Source organism: Vulpes lagopus, chromosome X (genome assembly GCF_018345385.1).
Source record: "Vulpes lagopus strain Blue_001 chromosome X, ASM1834538v1, whole genome shotgun sequence".
Lineage (NCBI taxonomy): Eukaryota > Metazoa > Chordata > Mammalia > Carnivora > Canidae > Vulpes > Vulpes lagopus.
Window position 1 is genome coordinate 39,619,210 of NC_054848.1, and position 18,085 is coordinate 39,637,294.

The following is an 18,085-nucleotide window of genomic DNA, read 5'->3' on the forward strand; positions in this document are numbered from 1 at the left end:
TTAATATATGGTGGTGACTGAAATCTGAACTGCGTTGTTAGGGGACTGTTGTTAACCAAATGGTGGTGACTAAAATTCATGTACCTTAGAACAATGCAAAGTGAGGACTGTCTGTATATGTATGCATTTATTTACTTGCTAGTTTTCCCCCACTAGAATGTAACTTACACAGAATGGAGACTTCGCCTATTTTGTTCACAGTTATAGTCCCAATGCCTAGAACAAAGCCATAGTAGGGGCTCAACAAATGTTTGTAGAAAAGAAGGAAAGGAGGGGTGCCTGGGTGGTTCAGTCAGTTAAGCATTTGACTCTTGATTTTGGCTCAGGTCAGGATCTCAGGGTCATGAGACAAAACCCCATGTCAGCTCTGAGCCAGGCATGGAGCCTGCTTGGGATTCTCTCTCTCCTCCCTCTGCTCCTCCCTGTCCCCTACTCTCTGTCTCTCCGTCTCTCCATCTCTCTCTCTCTCTCTCTCTCTCTATCTCCCTCTCTCTCTCAAATAAATAAATAGATCTTTTTTAAAAAGAAGAAGAAAAGAGAATGGAAGAAAGGGAGATGGGAAGGGCAGAGGGAGGTAAAATCATGGAGTAGGATCAACAGCCATGTGCATATATTTGGTACTTGGAGAAGCAAAACAACTTTCCCAAAGGCACCCAGCTCTCCAAGATTCTGCTGTAGGATATTCCATGTATCCACTGGTCTTCCTGTTCTCTCCCTCCCTGTCTCTCCAAGCCTTCTTTTAGGCCATACATTCACACGAAGATGTGACTAACAACATCATAGGGGCCTTAATCACTTGACCTTTGAGGAAGGATTAGAGCCTTACCTCAGAAGGCCACAGCCCTGTGGGAGAAGGTGACATTAGGGTCTTCCCAGACTCCCTCATATCAGACCACAGAGACTGCTTGTTCTTAGTTTATGTCAAACTATTTGCATTTTCTTTCTTAAATGTCCTGGTGTGATGCTACATTCAGAGTGTACAGGATGCTGGGGTTTTTCTCTGAGTATCCCACTCCCCTGAAGTTAGGTTTCTAATTTACTCATGGGGTTCCAGTGTCCCAGAGCAGATGGAGCAGCCTGGCCGACTCAGAGAGTGAGAGGCCGACTTCAGATGAAAAACTTCTGTTTCTGTGACTAAGGACTTAGTCAGCTACCTGGTTTAGGATGTACTATTTGTCAGAAAGTAGATCTGGAGGAAATATCACTCATTTTGGCCAGGGCAATGGTTTTTGGTGCATTTTTTACTCATGAAATGAAAAAAGAGCAGGGTGCCAGTTTAACCTTGTGGTTGAGGTTATGAATGAGAAAGGAAGTTTAAATTACCCAGGGAGGCCAGCCCCTTAGTCAGAGTTTCAGAGCATTCCAGACTCTTCTGTCAATTAAAGCATATTGTGCTTCAATAAAATACCAGAAGGCAAACAGTGCTGTTTGGAGATTCTTCCTTTCTCCTTACTGCTTCGTGCTCTCTCCCCCTCTCTCACTCTTGCTCTCCCTCTTCTCTCTCTTTCTCTCTCTCTCTCCCCTTCTCCTTCTCCTTTCCTTCCCCCTCTGTCCCTTCCTTTCTTCTGTTGATAAAACAGCTGTTCTTTATAAGAATCAAATTAATCAATTGGAAATAAACTTAGCTGATCTTATATAAATTTCCAAATCCAAACTCTACATCAACAATTAAGTATGCTTTCTTTAATTTTCAGATCCTTTGTTTTTTTTTTTTTTCCTTTCCATCTCCTGTACCCTTGGGTCACCATACCTTGGACCTCCCACTAGTGGTCTGAACCTGAGAAAAACCAAGCTTGACTCCTCAAGGGAGAATTGCAAGGGGTCAGTGGTACCTGAGCCTCTTCTGGTTAGATGTTCTTGCAGAAAGTTTGGTGAAAAGAATTAGTTGGCTAGAATTAGTCTTGGGTTTGGTATGTTTCCAAAATCTGTGCTTTTCCTGGTTGTCATTAGCATAAATATTTGAGAGTCAACAACTGAAAGAATTTGAAAAACGTATTGACTGAAGATTTTTGTCACAGACACTTCATTTCAGCTGGCATCTTTCACTCTTTAAAAGGTCTCTCATTTTAAATAGCACTTTCTTCTTTTCTCCTATTGAATTTCAATTATGTGCAAGTCCTGTAGGGAGACACAAAGATGGACATGACACATTTCCTACCCTTACAGCTGAAAAACAAGCAAAGAGGTAAGATGCAGGCTCGCCAAAAACTAAATAAGAACACAGGGCTAAAATAATAGTATAAGAAAATACTGAACAAGAAAGGGACCAGGGAGGTCCTCTTTAATTTTCAGGTCCCACTGCCGAAAGAATATGCAAAGGAGGCCCAAGGACTGAGGAACGCCTTGGGGGTTGCGCCTTGGGGGTTGCGGTCAAGAGAGGATGTAAGAATGGAGAGAATTCAGATCAGAGATGCATCTGGAAGGAGTTGGAAGGCAAAGTTGCAAGGGAAGGTATTTTAGATGAAGAATATGTGGGGCAAACACGGCTGCCATGTGAGACTGTGCAATACACAACTCAGGGAGCTGACATTCACATCATATTCTCTGAACACAATTGTGTTCTCAGAACACAATCGGTATGGCCAGGGTGGCAACCCTAGGTCAAAAATCTAAGACATATCCAGTACAAAACCTCTCGTGGAGAGAAGGAGTAGACTTGCTATCACGATGTAAGTCTTCAGAGGGCAGGGACTGGGTCTTATTTGTTTTGGATCCTCAGAGCTTTGTACAATGTCTGGCACATATTAGGTATTTGATACATATTTCCCAAATGAATGAGCTATACTTCAACCTTGTCCAAATCCCACCAGCTGGATGGTACAAATCAGGTTGAGATCACAGAATGGTGATCACCTATATTTTTTTTATAACTCTGAAAAATGTTGGGCCTCAGCCCCAGAACTGTCTCCCTTCCAAGTCATTGTAGCCACTTCTAGGACCTTAAGGGATGTTTTACATGTGCTAATGTACTGTCCTCTCTTCTTCCATTCTGTTCTTTATCTAGTGTTTTGAAAGAGAAAGCACCCCAGGCATTCTCCCTCTGCAGAGCCACTACCCCCTCTGTGAGTATGGTGTATCTGCTCAGGTTTTCATTTCCAGCGCACCCAAAGCCACTACGGTGGAGACCATGATGATGCCATCATGGCCCTTCTGACTCCTGGGATTGAAGATTTATTAATTCTATGGAGAAATGGGGAGAATGGCCTTTGCCCTCCAGGGTCATACATAGACATGAAGTTATATCACATGCCTCATGTCTGACACAGCATCCTTAAAACAACGCCTTTAGCTTCTATGTGTCCCAACACTGGGCAGAAGATGGACACCATGCAGCTCTTTCTACCCACCATCCCCATCTTTCCACTCTTAGGAAAGAATGCACACTGGAAAGTGGGGGGGGCAGTATGTGAGAACATGAAATATTATAGTTTGGCTGGAGCAAAAGGCATGTCCAGGTGAACAAGGGCAAAAGTTGGCCCCAACAGAAACTGACTTCAACAGTGATAATGAATGAGTGTGAATCCCTAAACACTAGTGGAAAACCACTTAAAAGTTACTTGAGGAGGAGTCATAGTTTTATCCCTAAGTATGGAGAAAAACATTATTATAACTAAAGATATAATGAAGTGTAGGCAGAAGAGGACAGTGGAGTTACACAGACCTAGGTTTGAGTGTCAGTGACCTTGGTTAAGTTCCTTAACCTCAGGGACTCTTAGGTTCTTTATCTGTAAAGTAGGCACAACCACTTCTCAGGATGATTAAATGCTTAGCACAAAACCTGGCGCATAGTAAATACCTAAGAAAATGACCACAAAAGGTAGTGTATTAAAAGGTATTCTCAGGGCACCTGGGTGGCTCAGTGGTTGAGTGTCTGCCTTTGGCTCAGGTCCTGAGATCGAGGTCCCAGGGACCTGGGATTGATTCTACAGGGAGCCTGATTCTCTCTCTGTCTGTGTCTCTCCCTTTGTGTCTCTCATGAATAAATAAAATCTTTAAAAAATAAAAATAATTCTCGCTTCTAGGGTAATCACTCCTCATGGATCCCCAAAATAACAAAATAATAAGTAAGCAAAACCATAGAGGAGACCAGTGGCCCTGATACTAAGTAGGAAACAAGTTTAGTTAATTAATTCACATCCTGGTGGTAGCACCTGTTTTTCCTCCATAAACCCCAACAGAAGGGGAGATGAGAAGTAACTGGTGGTAGAAGATTCAGGATCAGTAGCAGTTTGGGACAAGGGTGATTATCTCTTGAGTCTAAACTCCTTGTCCCTAACCTTTCACATCATATCCTTAAGGTGACTTGTCATTACCCAGAGTTTATTTTGGGTAAAGGATTTTTTATTCTTCGGATAAATGACTCAGGGCTTTTACTCCATTGGACATTTTGTGCACTTCAACCAGAGTTCACTGTGGAAGGTGTGCACTGGACATCTATAGGTGTAGCTTACAGCTGCCCATCCATCATGTTTTTAAGCACTCTTTTCCCTGAATCCAGAAAGCCATGGATTCCAGAACAAGTTTCACTTACCAAAGATTTTTAAGCTCTTTGAAGATCAACTTCTATTGTATCAAATCTCTCCCAATTATTCTGGAATGGGTGACAACACTATCTTTTTTCAGGATTGTTTGCAAGCCTAGAGTTTCCTGAAGGGACTTTACTATTGCATATTTTATATCTGCTGACATTACTTCCAGTAATATAAAGAAGAAAACTCATTTTACAATGTGTTTTTGCAAATCTTGACCATTTTGTAATTCATGGTGTATTTAAGAATCTTCCTACCAGGTAGCACTAGAACAAGAAGTTTCTTGATGTTGTCTACTTCCCTGAAAGACACAAAAAACACCAAATATTGTCTCAGCTTGAAAACTGAGTGATCATGCTATGGGATATCTGCCTCTGAAATAGAGTAATAAGACCACACCACGTCTAGGGGACTGGATTGAAATTTAGGAATTCTGATTCCTAAGAACTGGAGAACCTGAATGAGAATGAAGAACGTGGTTCTTCATTCCCTCCACCCATATCTTGTAGCTTTGGAGAAGGGAGTTTCCAGAAGCCTTCTCACAATACATGACACTGACTGCTCATCTTGGACCATGGTAGCTAAGGAAACAAAGAATTTGGTAAAAGCTTCAGACTAACTGGCACTAACAAAGTTGCCCACCAATAATGCTCAAACATGTAGTCCTCATGAATACATATACTAGAGCCAATATTTCTGACATTTCAGGAGCCTGGGAAATGCCAGTGGCTTTCGACTGTCTGAGGCAGAGCTTCCTCTGAGGAAGTGCTCCTGAAGCGACAAGTGTTTTCTTTTCCACTGCTTGAAGGTCAAACCAAATCACTTCTTCCTCAAATAGATCTCACTTTCACAGCCTCATAAAATGGCCGAGTTAGAATGTGTCTTGGTTGATGAAGTCAGTTGAGGGTGTGAAGCTGACTCAGGCTTACCCAAGTTCCCCTGTTTATTCAGTACCAGAAATATTTAAATCAGAGCTGACCTTAAAATAGCAACTCTTTGAAAAAGAGTTCAGTACTGACTCCTGAGAACCTCCTGTAGCCTCCCCTCTTACTTTTCTATTCCAGAGATCAGTACTTAGAAAGCCTATGATGATATATCCCTTGTGTCTGATATTTTCATTTTCACTGATGAGCCTCATTATACCACATAAAATTCTAAAATTCAAGAGGGCTAATGAGAATACTTTAAGTCCTTTTACTCACTGAGACAATATTATGGCAGACTTTTTATCTCAGTTGAAGGATTTTATTTTTAAAAAATTATTTTATTGAGGCTCACCTGGTTGGCTCAGTCAATAGAGCATGGGACTCTTTTTTTTTTCATTTGTTTTTATTGAAGTTTGATTTGCCAACATATAACACCCAGTGCTCATCCCATCAAGTGCCCTCCTCGTTGCCCATCACCCAGTTACCCCAACCCCCCACCCACCTCCTCTTCTGCAACCCTTTATTCCTTTCCCAGAGTTAGGAGTCTCTCATGGTTTGTCTCCCTCTCTCATAAATTTTTCCCACTCAGTTCCCCTCCTTTCCTTTATAATCCCTTTTACTATTTCTTATGTTCCCCATATGAGTGAAACCATATGATGATTGTCCTTCTCCGATTGACTTACTTCACTCAGCATGATACCCTCCAGTTCCATCCACATCGAAGCAAATGGTGAGACTTTGTCCTTTCTGATGGCTAATACTCCATTATATATAGAGACCACATCTTTTCTATCCATTCATCAGTCGAAGGACATCATGGCTCCTTCTACAGTTTGGCTATTGTGGACACTGCTGCTATGAACATTGGGGTGCAAGTGTCCCAGAGTTTCCCTACATCTGTATCATTGGGGTAAATACCCAGTAGTTAAATTGCTGGGTCATAGGGTAGCTCTATTTTTAATTTTTTGAGGAATCTCCACACTGTTTTCCAGAGTGGCTGCACCAGTTCACATTCCCACCAACAGTGCAAGAGGGTTCCCCTTTCTCCACATCTTCTCCAACATTTGCTGTTTCCTGTCTTGTTAATTTTCGCCACTCTCACTGCTGTGACGTGGTATCTCATTGTGGTTTTTATTTGTATTTCAGAGCATGGGACTCTTGATCTCACCATCATGAGTTCAAGCCCCATGTTGGGTGTAGAGCTTACTTTTAAAAAAAAGGAAAGAAAAAATATTTTATTGAGGTATAATTGATATACAACGTCCTATTAGTTCTAGCTATACATCATGGTGATTTCATATTTTTATGCATTACAAAATTACTTCCATGATAAGTCTAGTTACCATCTGTCTTCATAGAAAGTTATTACAATATTGTTGATATATTCCTTATGCTGTGTATCCCCATGTCTTATTTACTTTGTAAGTGGAAGTTTGTACCTCAATGCCCTTCACCTATTTTGCCCATTCCTCCCTAACCCCTTCCTCCTCTGGTAACTAACAGTTTGTTTCCTGTATCTATGAGTCTGTTTCTGTTTTGTTTGTTCATTGATTGTATTTTTTAGATTCCACATGTAGGTGAAATCATATGGTGTTTGTCTCTCTCTGATTTATTCCACTTAGCATAATATTCTCTAGGTCCATCCATGTTGTAGCAAATGGCAAGATTTCATTTTATATATATATATATATATATATATATATATATATATATACACACACACACATATATATATCACATTTTCTTTATCCATTCATCTATTGATGGACACTTAGGTTGTTTCCATGTCTTGGCTATTGTAAATAATAATGCAATGAACATAGTGGGGAATATATCTTTTGAATTGGCATTTTTATTTTCTTGAGTTAAATACCCAGAGGTGGAACTGCTAGATCATATGTTAGTTCTACTTTTAATTTTTTGAGGAACCTGTATGCTGTTTTCCATTGTGGTTGCACAAATTTATATTCTTACCAACAGCGTACAAGGATTCCCTTTTCTCCACACCCTCACCAACACCTGGGGTGAGGGGTTTGTGGGGTTTTTTTGTCTTTTTTTATATTAGCCAATCTGACAGATTCGTAAGTGGTATTTCACTGCGGTTTGATTTGCATTTCCCCGATGATTAGTGATGTTGAGCATCTTTTCACGTACCTGTTGGCCATCTGTGTCTTCTTTGGAAAAATGTATATTCAAGTCCTCTGCCCATTTTTTAATCAGATTGTTTATTTTTTTATATTAAGTTTGTGTAAGCCCTTTATAAATTTTGGATATTAACCCCTTATCAGATGTGTGATTTACAAGTATCTTCTCCCATTCAGTAGGTTGCCTTTTTGTTTTGTTGATGGTTTCCTTCACCGTGCAAAAGATTTTGAGCTTGGCATTAATCCCATTTATTTATTTATTTATTTTAGCTTCTGTTGTCCTTGCCTGAGGAGACTGGTCCAAAAAAACATTGCTTATGTCAAAGGGCTTATTGCCCATGTTTTTTTTTTTTTCTAGGAGTATTATGGTTTCATGTCTTAGATTCAAGTCTTTAGCCCATTTTGAATTAAGTTTTGTATATGGTTTAAGATAGAGGTCCAGTTTCATTCTTTTGCATGTAGCTTTCCAGTTTTCTTGACCATTTATTGAAGAGGTTCTTTTCCCCATTGCCTCCTTTTATATTAATTGGCCATAAATATGTAGGTTTATTTCTAGGCTCTCTATTCTATTCCATTGATCTGTGCATCTGTTTTTATGCCAGTTCCATACTGCTTTGATTACTATAACTTTGTAGTACAGTTTTAAGCCAGCTCTGTTCTTCTTTCTCAGGATTGGTTTGGCTATTTAGGGTCTTTGTGGATCCACACAGATTTTAGGATGCTTTGTTCGAGTTCTGTGAAGAATTCTGTTGGTATTTTGATGGGGATTGCAATGAATCTGTAGATTGCTTTAGTATGAACATTTTAACAATATTAATTCTTCCAACCCATTATTTGCACAGTATATGTTTCCATTTATTTGTGTTGTCTTCAATTTCTTTCATCAATGTCTTACCATTTTCAGAGTACAAATCTTTCACCCATTTGATTAAATTTATTCCTAGGTCTTTTATTCTTTTCAATGTAATTGTAAATGGGATTGTCTTCTTAATCTCTCTTTCTGATAGCCTGTTTTTAGTGTATAGGAATGCAATTGTTTTCTGTATGTTAACTTTGTATCATGTGACTATACCAAATACTCCTGCACTGAAATACTTAGAAATTGGCCTGCATGAATATTTTTGATTGATAGATATTTGAAGTACAAAACTCTTCATTAAAGTTTTTCAGACAAGAATGTCATATTATTTTCTTGTCACTTTATGTACTATGAGCAAACCAATTTTGATCATTCTAGCTATAACATTATGCCATTGAGTCTTGAGCCTCTCTTAAGGTCCAAAATTGGCTGCTATAATTTTCTACTTGAATGATTCATAGAAACCCCACACTCAATGAGACTAAAAGATAATTCAAACCTATTCTGCCTTCTGTCTCCATCTTAGTTAATGACACAATAACTGTAAATTCTCTTAAATTGGAAAGGCATTTATCCTCATGTCTCCCTCTTATTCATTCTTAGTGTGCAATTGGTCACTGTACACTGCAGATTCTCTTGCAGGAATGTCTCTCGGATTAGTCTACATCCTCCCTGTCTGTGTTCAGAGACTCATATCCTCTCTTGGACAGCTTCCTGCAGAGCCCTTTTGCTACCTTCCTCTCCTAGAGTCCAGGACCCACATCTCATTGTGTCACTTCCTTGCTCTGAAACTTCAGGCTGTTGGAAGATTAAAATTCAGGCTCTTTGGCTTAGTACTCACAGTTCTTCTTAGCCTGGCCCCAACCACCTCTGCAGCCTAATTTCCTGCCAAGTCACACACACACCCCGCCATCCCCTAGACTTTAGCCACGATCAGCTTTTTACCACTCTAAAAATAGGACTAACCCATTTTCCACCCTTACCTTGGCTTGGCTGATTCCCTCTCTCTCAAATGCTACCTCCCTCCCATCTTGGCCTAGCCAAATGCTACTTATTCTTCAGTACCCATTTCAAATGTATCCTCCCAGGAGAGGCCTTCCTTGATCTGTTCCCCAGCCCCACCCAAAGTTAATGACTCCACTCTCCACATTGCCCCAGCATTTTATTCACTTAACAATAATTGAACTCTCACCCACTATATGTGAGTGCCTTTCAAGAGGTTCCCTGTCTTGTAATCCATTTTATCCTTGGTACTCAGTAGCATCTGATAAATGGATTAGTGGATATATGGATGAGTTGACTTAAGAAAGTTTGAGTGTCAGTGTGTGGGCAGACATTGGAGAGAAGGTACAGTAAGAAAATGGAGAAAAGGGAAAGGAAATTAGAAATCATGCCTCCTCATTCATACACTTCTAATCTTTTCTTCAACTCATCCTTTTTCCTCCAAACACAGTTATAAGGAATATCAATCTTCTTAATAGTCCCATGTCCTCAAATACAATTTAAGAAGTTGGGAGATTAAATTTACTTTCCAACCCTGCTTACTAAATCCATGAAAAACATTTTTCTACAGTTTATTAGTAGAAATTTTATTGACCTGGAAAAATTTCGCAGCAAACAAAGGTACTCTGAGCAACTTCTTCTTCTAGTCAAGATGGAATAACAGGTAGAAGATTTATCCTCGTATCTTAAACAACTAAGGAATTGGACACAATTTTTAAAACAATGGCTATAGAGGCATTGGATAGCAGACAAATAAAGATAATAATCCCTAAAGGACAAGAAACAAGAAGGTGAGTCCTATGACTGCCCCTGCTTACTGCCTGGAGAAGGTGTCCAGGTCACAGTGCAAGAAGGAGGAGTTCAGGGAGGGGGAAAGAAGACTCTTTGCATTGAAGTAAAGGAGTTGAGAATCTGGGGACATCAAGGAAACTGGAGTTTACAGTGTATAGAAAAGAAAGCTGTATAGAGAAAAAATTTATCAGGGCTCCAGAGTGTCCCCCGTGAGTATTCAGCACATGCATTTGAGGAAACTACATGAAACTCAGCTGAGGAAAAAATTGCCCAAAAGAGTTAGAAAAAAAACAGTGTCCAGTGTTCACACATAGCCAGGAATAGTGAATAGTGCCTGTTCCTAACAGTCTGGAGATGGATGTGGGGAGGCAGGGCTCTAAGAAATGGAAGGGACAGATTATAAAAGGTCATGAGGAAACTTTTGGAGGTGATGGATATGTGCATTATCTTGATTGTGAAGATGGTTTCACATGTATCAGATTGTATACTTTAAATATGTGCAGCATATTTAATGTGAATTATACCTCAATAAAGCTATTAAAAATACAGCAATTATATGATAGATGTATGGAGTTTCTAAAGATAATTCTTTTCTGTTCTTCTTTGAATCAATGATATATGATAAAAAGTTCACATAAATGGCCATGCAGTCCTTGATTTTAAAGGGTTTTAACTTAATTATATCACTACATTAAAAAAAAAAAAACTCTAAACAACCAACTGCTAAAAAGAAAAAAAGAAAATTACATGCAAGGTAAAACAAAGGCAGTGAGACAAAAATAAACTGGGAGGAGGATAGAAAGTGAGCTGCTTCTGTCCCAGAGGGAACCTTGGGATAGAGGGAGTGACCCCTCCATGAGTATCTCTCAGCTCACAGGAGTGGGCAAGGTCCCAAATCTGACTCAAGCTGGGTAATCTCTGAATGGATTAGCCCATTTCATAGGGGCTTCATATAAATGGATAGCCCCACTTTATTGACAAGCACATTGAGAAGCCTAATTCCCCAACTCACAAGTAGGGTTGAAAAAAAGGAGAATTTCAAACCAAATGAATACTCATTTTTTTCTTACGTTTTTATTTAAATTCAAATTAGTTAACATACAATTTAATATTAGTTTCAGGTGTAAAATTTAGTAATTTATCACTTACATATGGCACCCAGGGGTCATCACTACAAGTGCCCTCCTTAACTCATCACCATTTTTTTTATAAATTTATTTTTTATTGGTGTTCAATTTGCCAACATATAGAATAACACCCAGTGCTCATCCCATCAAGTGCCCCCCTCAGTGCCCGTCACCCAGTCACCCCCAACCCCTGCCCACCTCCCCTTCCACCACCCCTAGTTCATTTCCCAGAGTTAGGAGTCTCTCATGTTCTGTCTCCCTTTCTGAATATTCATTTTTTAAGAAAGATTTTATGTATTTATTCATGAGAGACACAGACACATAGGCAGAGGGAGAAGTAGGCTCCCCGTGGGGGAGCCCCACGTGGGACTCGATCCCAGGACTCCAGGATCACGACCTGAGCCAAAGGCAAATGCTCAACCACTGAGCCACCGAGGCATCCATGAATATTCAACTTAATTTGCTAGGTGAAGTACTTCAACCCATTTGAAACTGCTGTGTCTTGGAATAGCAGGTGCTTGCCAGAGTGGAGAGAGTATTTACGAACACATTGAAAGGACAAGACCGCAGCAGAATTAGCAGTGAGTATATTCACACACGTCTTTAGGCTGACAGTGTCATGAAGCAGCCCTGGAATCAAGAAGGGCATAATTGGAATTATACCATTTTCCTAATGGCTTCACCATAATCTACAGTCACTTCAGGCTGGGTAGGGGGACAGGGGTATGTGTGTAGTTGGGCAATGCTATGCAAGTTATTTTTTCTTTCATTGTTTTTGTATGTTTTCCCACACAGGGCTCATAGCCTTTATGATATTGAGGTTCCATTCCTTTGTGTTCTTTGAGAAACCAGTTGTGGAACATTTGGATTCTCTTTTTTCCTGTTGTACCATCCAATATCCACTAAGTATTTAGCTTTCCTTGGGATGCTCCTGGAAGGCTGCTCACAGGCATAAATACCACATGAAGTATTTCTCCCAAGTATTTGCTTGGGAGAAACAGTGTGGCTAGAAACAACATTTTTTAGAAATTCTCTAGGAGACCTCAGTATTGTTTAACTTGCTTTCTTTGCTTGAAAGCTGATTAGAATGATAATCAGAAATAATTCCCTATCAAGGCAGATCATTCAAAAAAGGTTGATCAAAATTGGGATGGTCGCTTTGAATCAACACTTATTGAAGCCTGGTATGTGCAAAGTTGTGCTTGGCACTGTTGGAGATAGACAGAAGGGGAAGTCCTAGACCTTGCTTTCAAGAAGTCAGTAGCCTACTGAAGATGAAATGACTGGTAGAAAAATGGCAGGAACACAAAACAAAGTTTAAGCAGAGACCTAGACTGGGGTGGCAGATATAAACTGGAGAATTTTGGGTTCTCCCCATGTCTTGCAGGCACCAGGCAAATTTGTTAAAGTGCACCCTAGGGCTGCCAGCCAGAGAGCCAGAGTCACAAAACGGCTTCCAGAACAGAGAGTGGGCTGGGTTGCTGGGATCCTGCTGGTAGGGTGTTATTAAAAAATCATGCCTACCTGTGACCATCCTCTTTACATCGTGACTTTGCCATTTTTCCCTTCAAGAGATGATACTTCTTTCCCTTCCTCTTGAATATGGACTGATCTTGGACTTGTTTTGATTACTAGAATGGGTAAAACTCAACATCACATGAACAAAGCTTATTCAACATAATCCAGCTAAACAAGCAAAGCTTGTCTGGCTAAATCCAGGTCTTCCTGCACCCCCTTCCCCCAAATTTGCTCAGCCTTCGATTGTCTTAAGGTGTCACTTCCTTTGCTACCCTCCACTGCCAAGTATTTGCTGTCTCGAATATTAGTTGATCTTAGAGTTGAGGACCCATTTCTGGATTCTCTATTCTGTTCCATGGATCTATGTGTCTGTTTTTGTGCCCGTACCACACTGTCTTGATGATCACAGCTTTGTAGTACAACTTGAAATCCGGCATTGTGATGCCCCCGGCTCTGGTTTTCTTTTTCAATATTCCCCTGGCTATTTGGGGTCTTTTCTAATTCCACACAAATCTTAAGATTATTTGTTCCCACTCTCTGAAGAAAGTCCATGGTATTTTGATAGGGATTGCATTGAATGTGTAAATTGCCCTGGGTAACATTGACATTTTCACAATATTAATTCTTCCAATCCAGGAGCATGGAATATTTTTCCACCTCTTTGTGTCTTCCTCAATTTCTTTCAGAAGTGTTCTGTAGTTTTTAGGGTATAGATCCTTTACCTCTTTGGTTAGGTTTATTCTTAGGTATCTGATGCTTTGTGGTGCAATTATAAATGGGATTAACTCCTTAATTTCTCTTTCTTCAGTTTCATTGTTAGTGTATAGAAATGCCACTGACTTCTGGGCACTGATTTTGTGCCCTGCCACACTGCCAAACTGCTGTATGAGTTCTAGCAATCCTGGGGTGGAGTCTTTTGGGTTTTCTATGTACAGTATCATGTCATCTGCAAAGAGAGAGAGTTTGACTTCTTCTTTGCCCATTTGAATGCCTTTTATTTCTTTTTGTTGTCTGATTGCTGAGGCTAGGACTTCTAGTACTATGTTGAATAGCAGTCATGAGAGTGGACATCCCTGTTGTGTTCCTGATCTTAGGGGAAAGGCTTTCCCCTAAGATGTTTCCCCATTGAGAATGATATTTGCTGTGGGCTTTTCATAGATGGCTTTTAAGATGCTGAGGAATATTTCCTCTATCCCTACACTCCAAAGAGTTTTGATCAGGAATGGATGCTGAATTTTGTCAAATGCTTTCTCTGCATCTATTGAGAGGATCATATAGTTATTGTTTTTTCTCTTGTTGATGTGATCTATCACATTGATTGTTTTACGCGTGTTGAACCAACCTTGCATCCCGGGGATAAATCCCACTTGGTCATGGTGAATAATCTTCTTAATGTACTGTTGGATTCTATTAGCTAGGATCTTGTTGAGAATTTTTGCATCTGTGTTCATCAGGGATATCGGTCTACTGTCACAAAAACAGACACATAGATCAATGGAACAGAATAGAGAACCTAGAAATGGCCCCTCAACTCTATGGTCAACTAATATTCAACAAAGCAGGAAAGACTATCCACTGGAAAAAGGACAAATCTCTTCAATAAATAGTGCTGGGAAAATTGGACAGCCACGTGCAAAAGAATGAAACTAGACCATTCTGTTACACCATACACAAAGATAAACTCAAAATGATGAAAGATCTAAATGTGAGACAAGAATCCATCAAAATCCTAAAGGAGAACACAACAACACCTTTTTTGAACTTGGCCACAGCAACTTCTTACAAGATACATCTATGAAGGCAAGGGAAACAAAAGCAAAAATGAACTATTGGGGCTTAATCAAGATAAAAAGCTTCTGCACAGCAAAAGAAACAGTCAACAAAACTAAAAGACAACCTACAGAATGGGAGAAGATATTTGCAAATGACATATCAGATAAAAGGCCAGTATCCAAGATCTATAAAGAACTTATTAAACTCAACACCCAAGAAACAAACAATCCAATCATGAAATGGGCAAATGACATGAACAGAAATCTCACAGACGAAGACATAGACATGGCCAACATGCACATGAGAAAATGCTCCGCATCACTTGCCATCAGGGAAATACAAATCAAAACCACAGTGAGATACCACCTCACACCAGTGAGAATGGGGAAAATTAACAAGACGGGAAACAACAAATGTTGGAGAGGATGTGGAGAAAGGGGAACCCTCTTGCCCTGTTGGTGGGAATGTGAACTGGTGCAGCCACTCTGGAAAACTGTGTGGAGGTTCCTCAAAGAGTTAAAAATAGAGCTACCCTATGACCCAGCAATTGCACTGCTGGGGATTTACCCCAAAGATATGGATGCAGTGAAAAACCAAGACACCTACACCCCAATGTTTATAGCAGCAATGTCCACAATAGCCAAACTGTGGAAGGAGCCTTGTTGTCCATCGACAGATGAATGGATTAAGGAGCTGTGGTCTATGTATACAATGGAATGTTACTCAGTCATTAGAAACGACGAATACCCACCATTTGCTTCGAGGTGGATGGAACTGGAGGGTATTATGCTGAGTGAAGTAAGTCGATAAGAGGAGGAGAAACGTTATATGGTCTCACTCATATGGGGAATATAAAAAATAGTGAAAGGGGTTAAAGGGAAAAGGAGAGAAAATGAGTGGGAAATATCAGTGAGGGTAACAAAACATGAGAGACTCCTAACTCTGGGAAACGAACAAGGGGTAGAGGAAGGGGAGGTCGGTGGGGGGATGCGGTGACTGGGTGACGGGCACTGAGGGGGGCACTTGATGGGATGAGCACTGGGTGTTATACTATATGGTGTCAAATTGAACTCCAATAAAAAATATACAAAAAAAGAAAGTAGCCCAAAGACTTTAAACATATCTTAAGCATACACAATGCAAAACAGAGGGCAAGCTGATAGTCAAATTTCTGTAGAGGGAATTTTTTTAATCTTCCAGCAAATGGCATCAGGATTTGGATTTAAAAATACTCCATATTTGCCCTTTCATTCAAATGTTTTCCTTAATGTGATGTACAACTTTGGAAATGCATACCATCAACTGAGATATATATACATTACAGGTTAAAAATTTTCTTCAATTCTATGTTTAGTCTTGGAACTCATTAAAATGTGAATACTGATGAACCATGGGCTGTGTGTAGATCCAGTCCCTGAAAAGGGAGAGAAGGACAGTTCTACAAAAGAGATCAAATGTAAACCGGAATGGTAACTTTTACCAGAGTCCATTTAAGCCACAAAACAGACATAAGAAGTTGCCCCTAAAAATCCTCTTACACTGCAAAGTAGCAGAAAATGTAGTTTGTGCAGTTTTTTTCAAAAATGTCAAATCTTGCAATTTGAGTCTGTGTTCTCTTTAAAAAACCTGAAAACTGTGGACTTAAGGGTATTTTCTTACATTTCTGATTCAGAGTTCTAAAACATATAATACTAGTTGCTAGCGAATTGTTTTAACTTAAAAGCAGCCATCCTGTAGGAAAGGACAAAATGGGAATAAACTTTGCTTATTCCTCAGTATGAAAGCTCGATCTTAGAACACTGCTTGCATCTGAGCTGAATTCAAATGAGAAAAACCCAATTTGCCAGAAGGATTAAATACCTCAAGAACTCATAACACTGCTGATTATTAACTTTGACTAAACCACCAGACACGCAGGACACTTAAACTTGCTAAAGGAAATATCAGGGCAAGGAACAAAATTTGGGGCATGTGAGCTCAGCCTTCCTTGGCCTATGGGTGAAATCCTCCTCAGTGGCTGCTTTCTCAATGGCTACACCTCACCAAGCTCTGCTGGGGTTAAAGTTTCTAGTCTTATCATCTTTGTACCAAAAAGAAGTCTTTGTTTAAACAACAATTGGAGTGGCAATTTTTTCAAAATGGAGAATATTCAACTTACTCCTTTTGGTCATATATTATGTTCTTTTCTTTTATGAATGACAGTGAATTATTTAGCTATTTATACCTTGGTGACACACTCTCACTCTGTTTCCAATTATTGGTCTTTTTGAACTCACTTATGTTTGCTATTATCTAGAGAAGTACTCTCTGCGAATAGACCTGCACCACCAAACACTATATTCCTTGTAGCACCCACCATAAGGCCATATGAAGGTCTTGAGCACCTTATACCACTCTTTGAAGCTTCTATAACTAAACCAATCCATACTAAACAGAGTCCTACTGTTTTCCATTACAAAAAAAACAAAAAGTATTACTGGGTGAGAGACCACATGCAAAGTGAGGTGAAATAAAAATTTATTTTTAAATTTGCAAGCCTTCTGTATCACTTGCATATGTCAGTAATTACTTAGAACTAAAAAAGTATGATGTCAAAAATAATATTAGTGGTTGCAAGAGTAATAAGTGTCTTCTATCATAAGACTTTGGACATCGGGCAGCCCAGGGTGTGATCCTGGAGACCCGGGATCGAGTCCTGCATCAGGCTCCCTGCATGCAGCCTGTTTCTCCCTCTGCCCGTGTCTCTGCTTCTCTCTCTCCTCTCTGTGTATTCTCATGAATAAATAAATAAAATCTTTTTAAAAAACTTTAAAGACTGGACATCAACATTGCCATATTCCATCAACACTAAAGTCAAACATTTGGGAGATTGTTTTAGAATTTAACACCATATGATCTTTTGACCAAACATAGGATCAGAACCATTCCAGCAAAAGGGATATTCTATTGAAGACTATGGACAGACCACAGGGAAACTGGCTTTCCAGGGCACTGAGAAGATGGATGCCGAGAATGTCCAGGGAACTGTGCACACTTACTCTATGTTTTCCTTAAATGAGCATGGAGTCTTACTGATGCTAAGTTTAGCCAAGAATCACTTGCCTGTCTATTCTCCAGCTTGCCTCTAATGTTCTAGGCTATCTCCAAATATTTCCCTCTGAGGACATACATTATTTGTGTAAATTCTTCTTCAGTGATACTGTGGTGTAGTTAAAAAATATTTCCCAGATCAAAAAAGAGAACAAACAAAACACCCCAACTTTGCATGTTCAGTATCACTTGCAGCTTCCAAAGGATGCTGGGCTGGAGGCTGGAAAGATAACTTCACAAGATTTGCTGAACCTGCCCTTGCTCTGTTTGGCCACCTTGCTTCCAAGATGATTCTATATTCTTCCCTAAATAAACTAGGCATTTA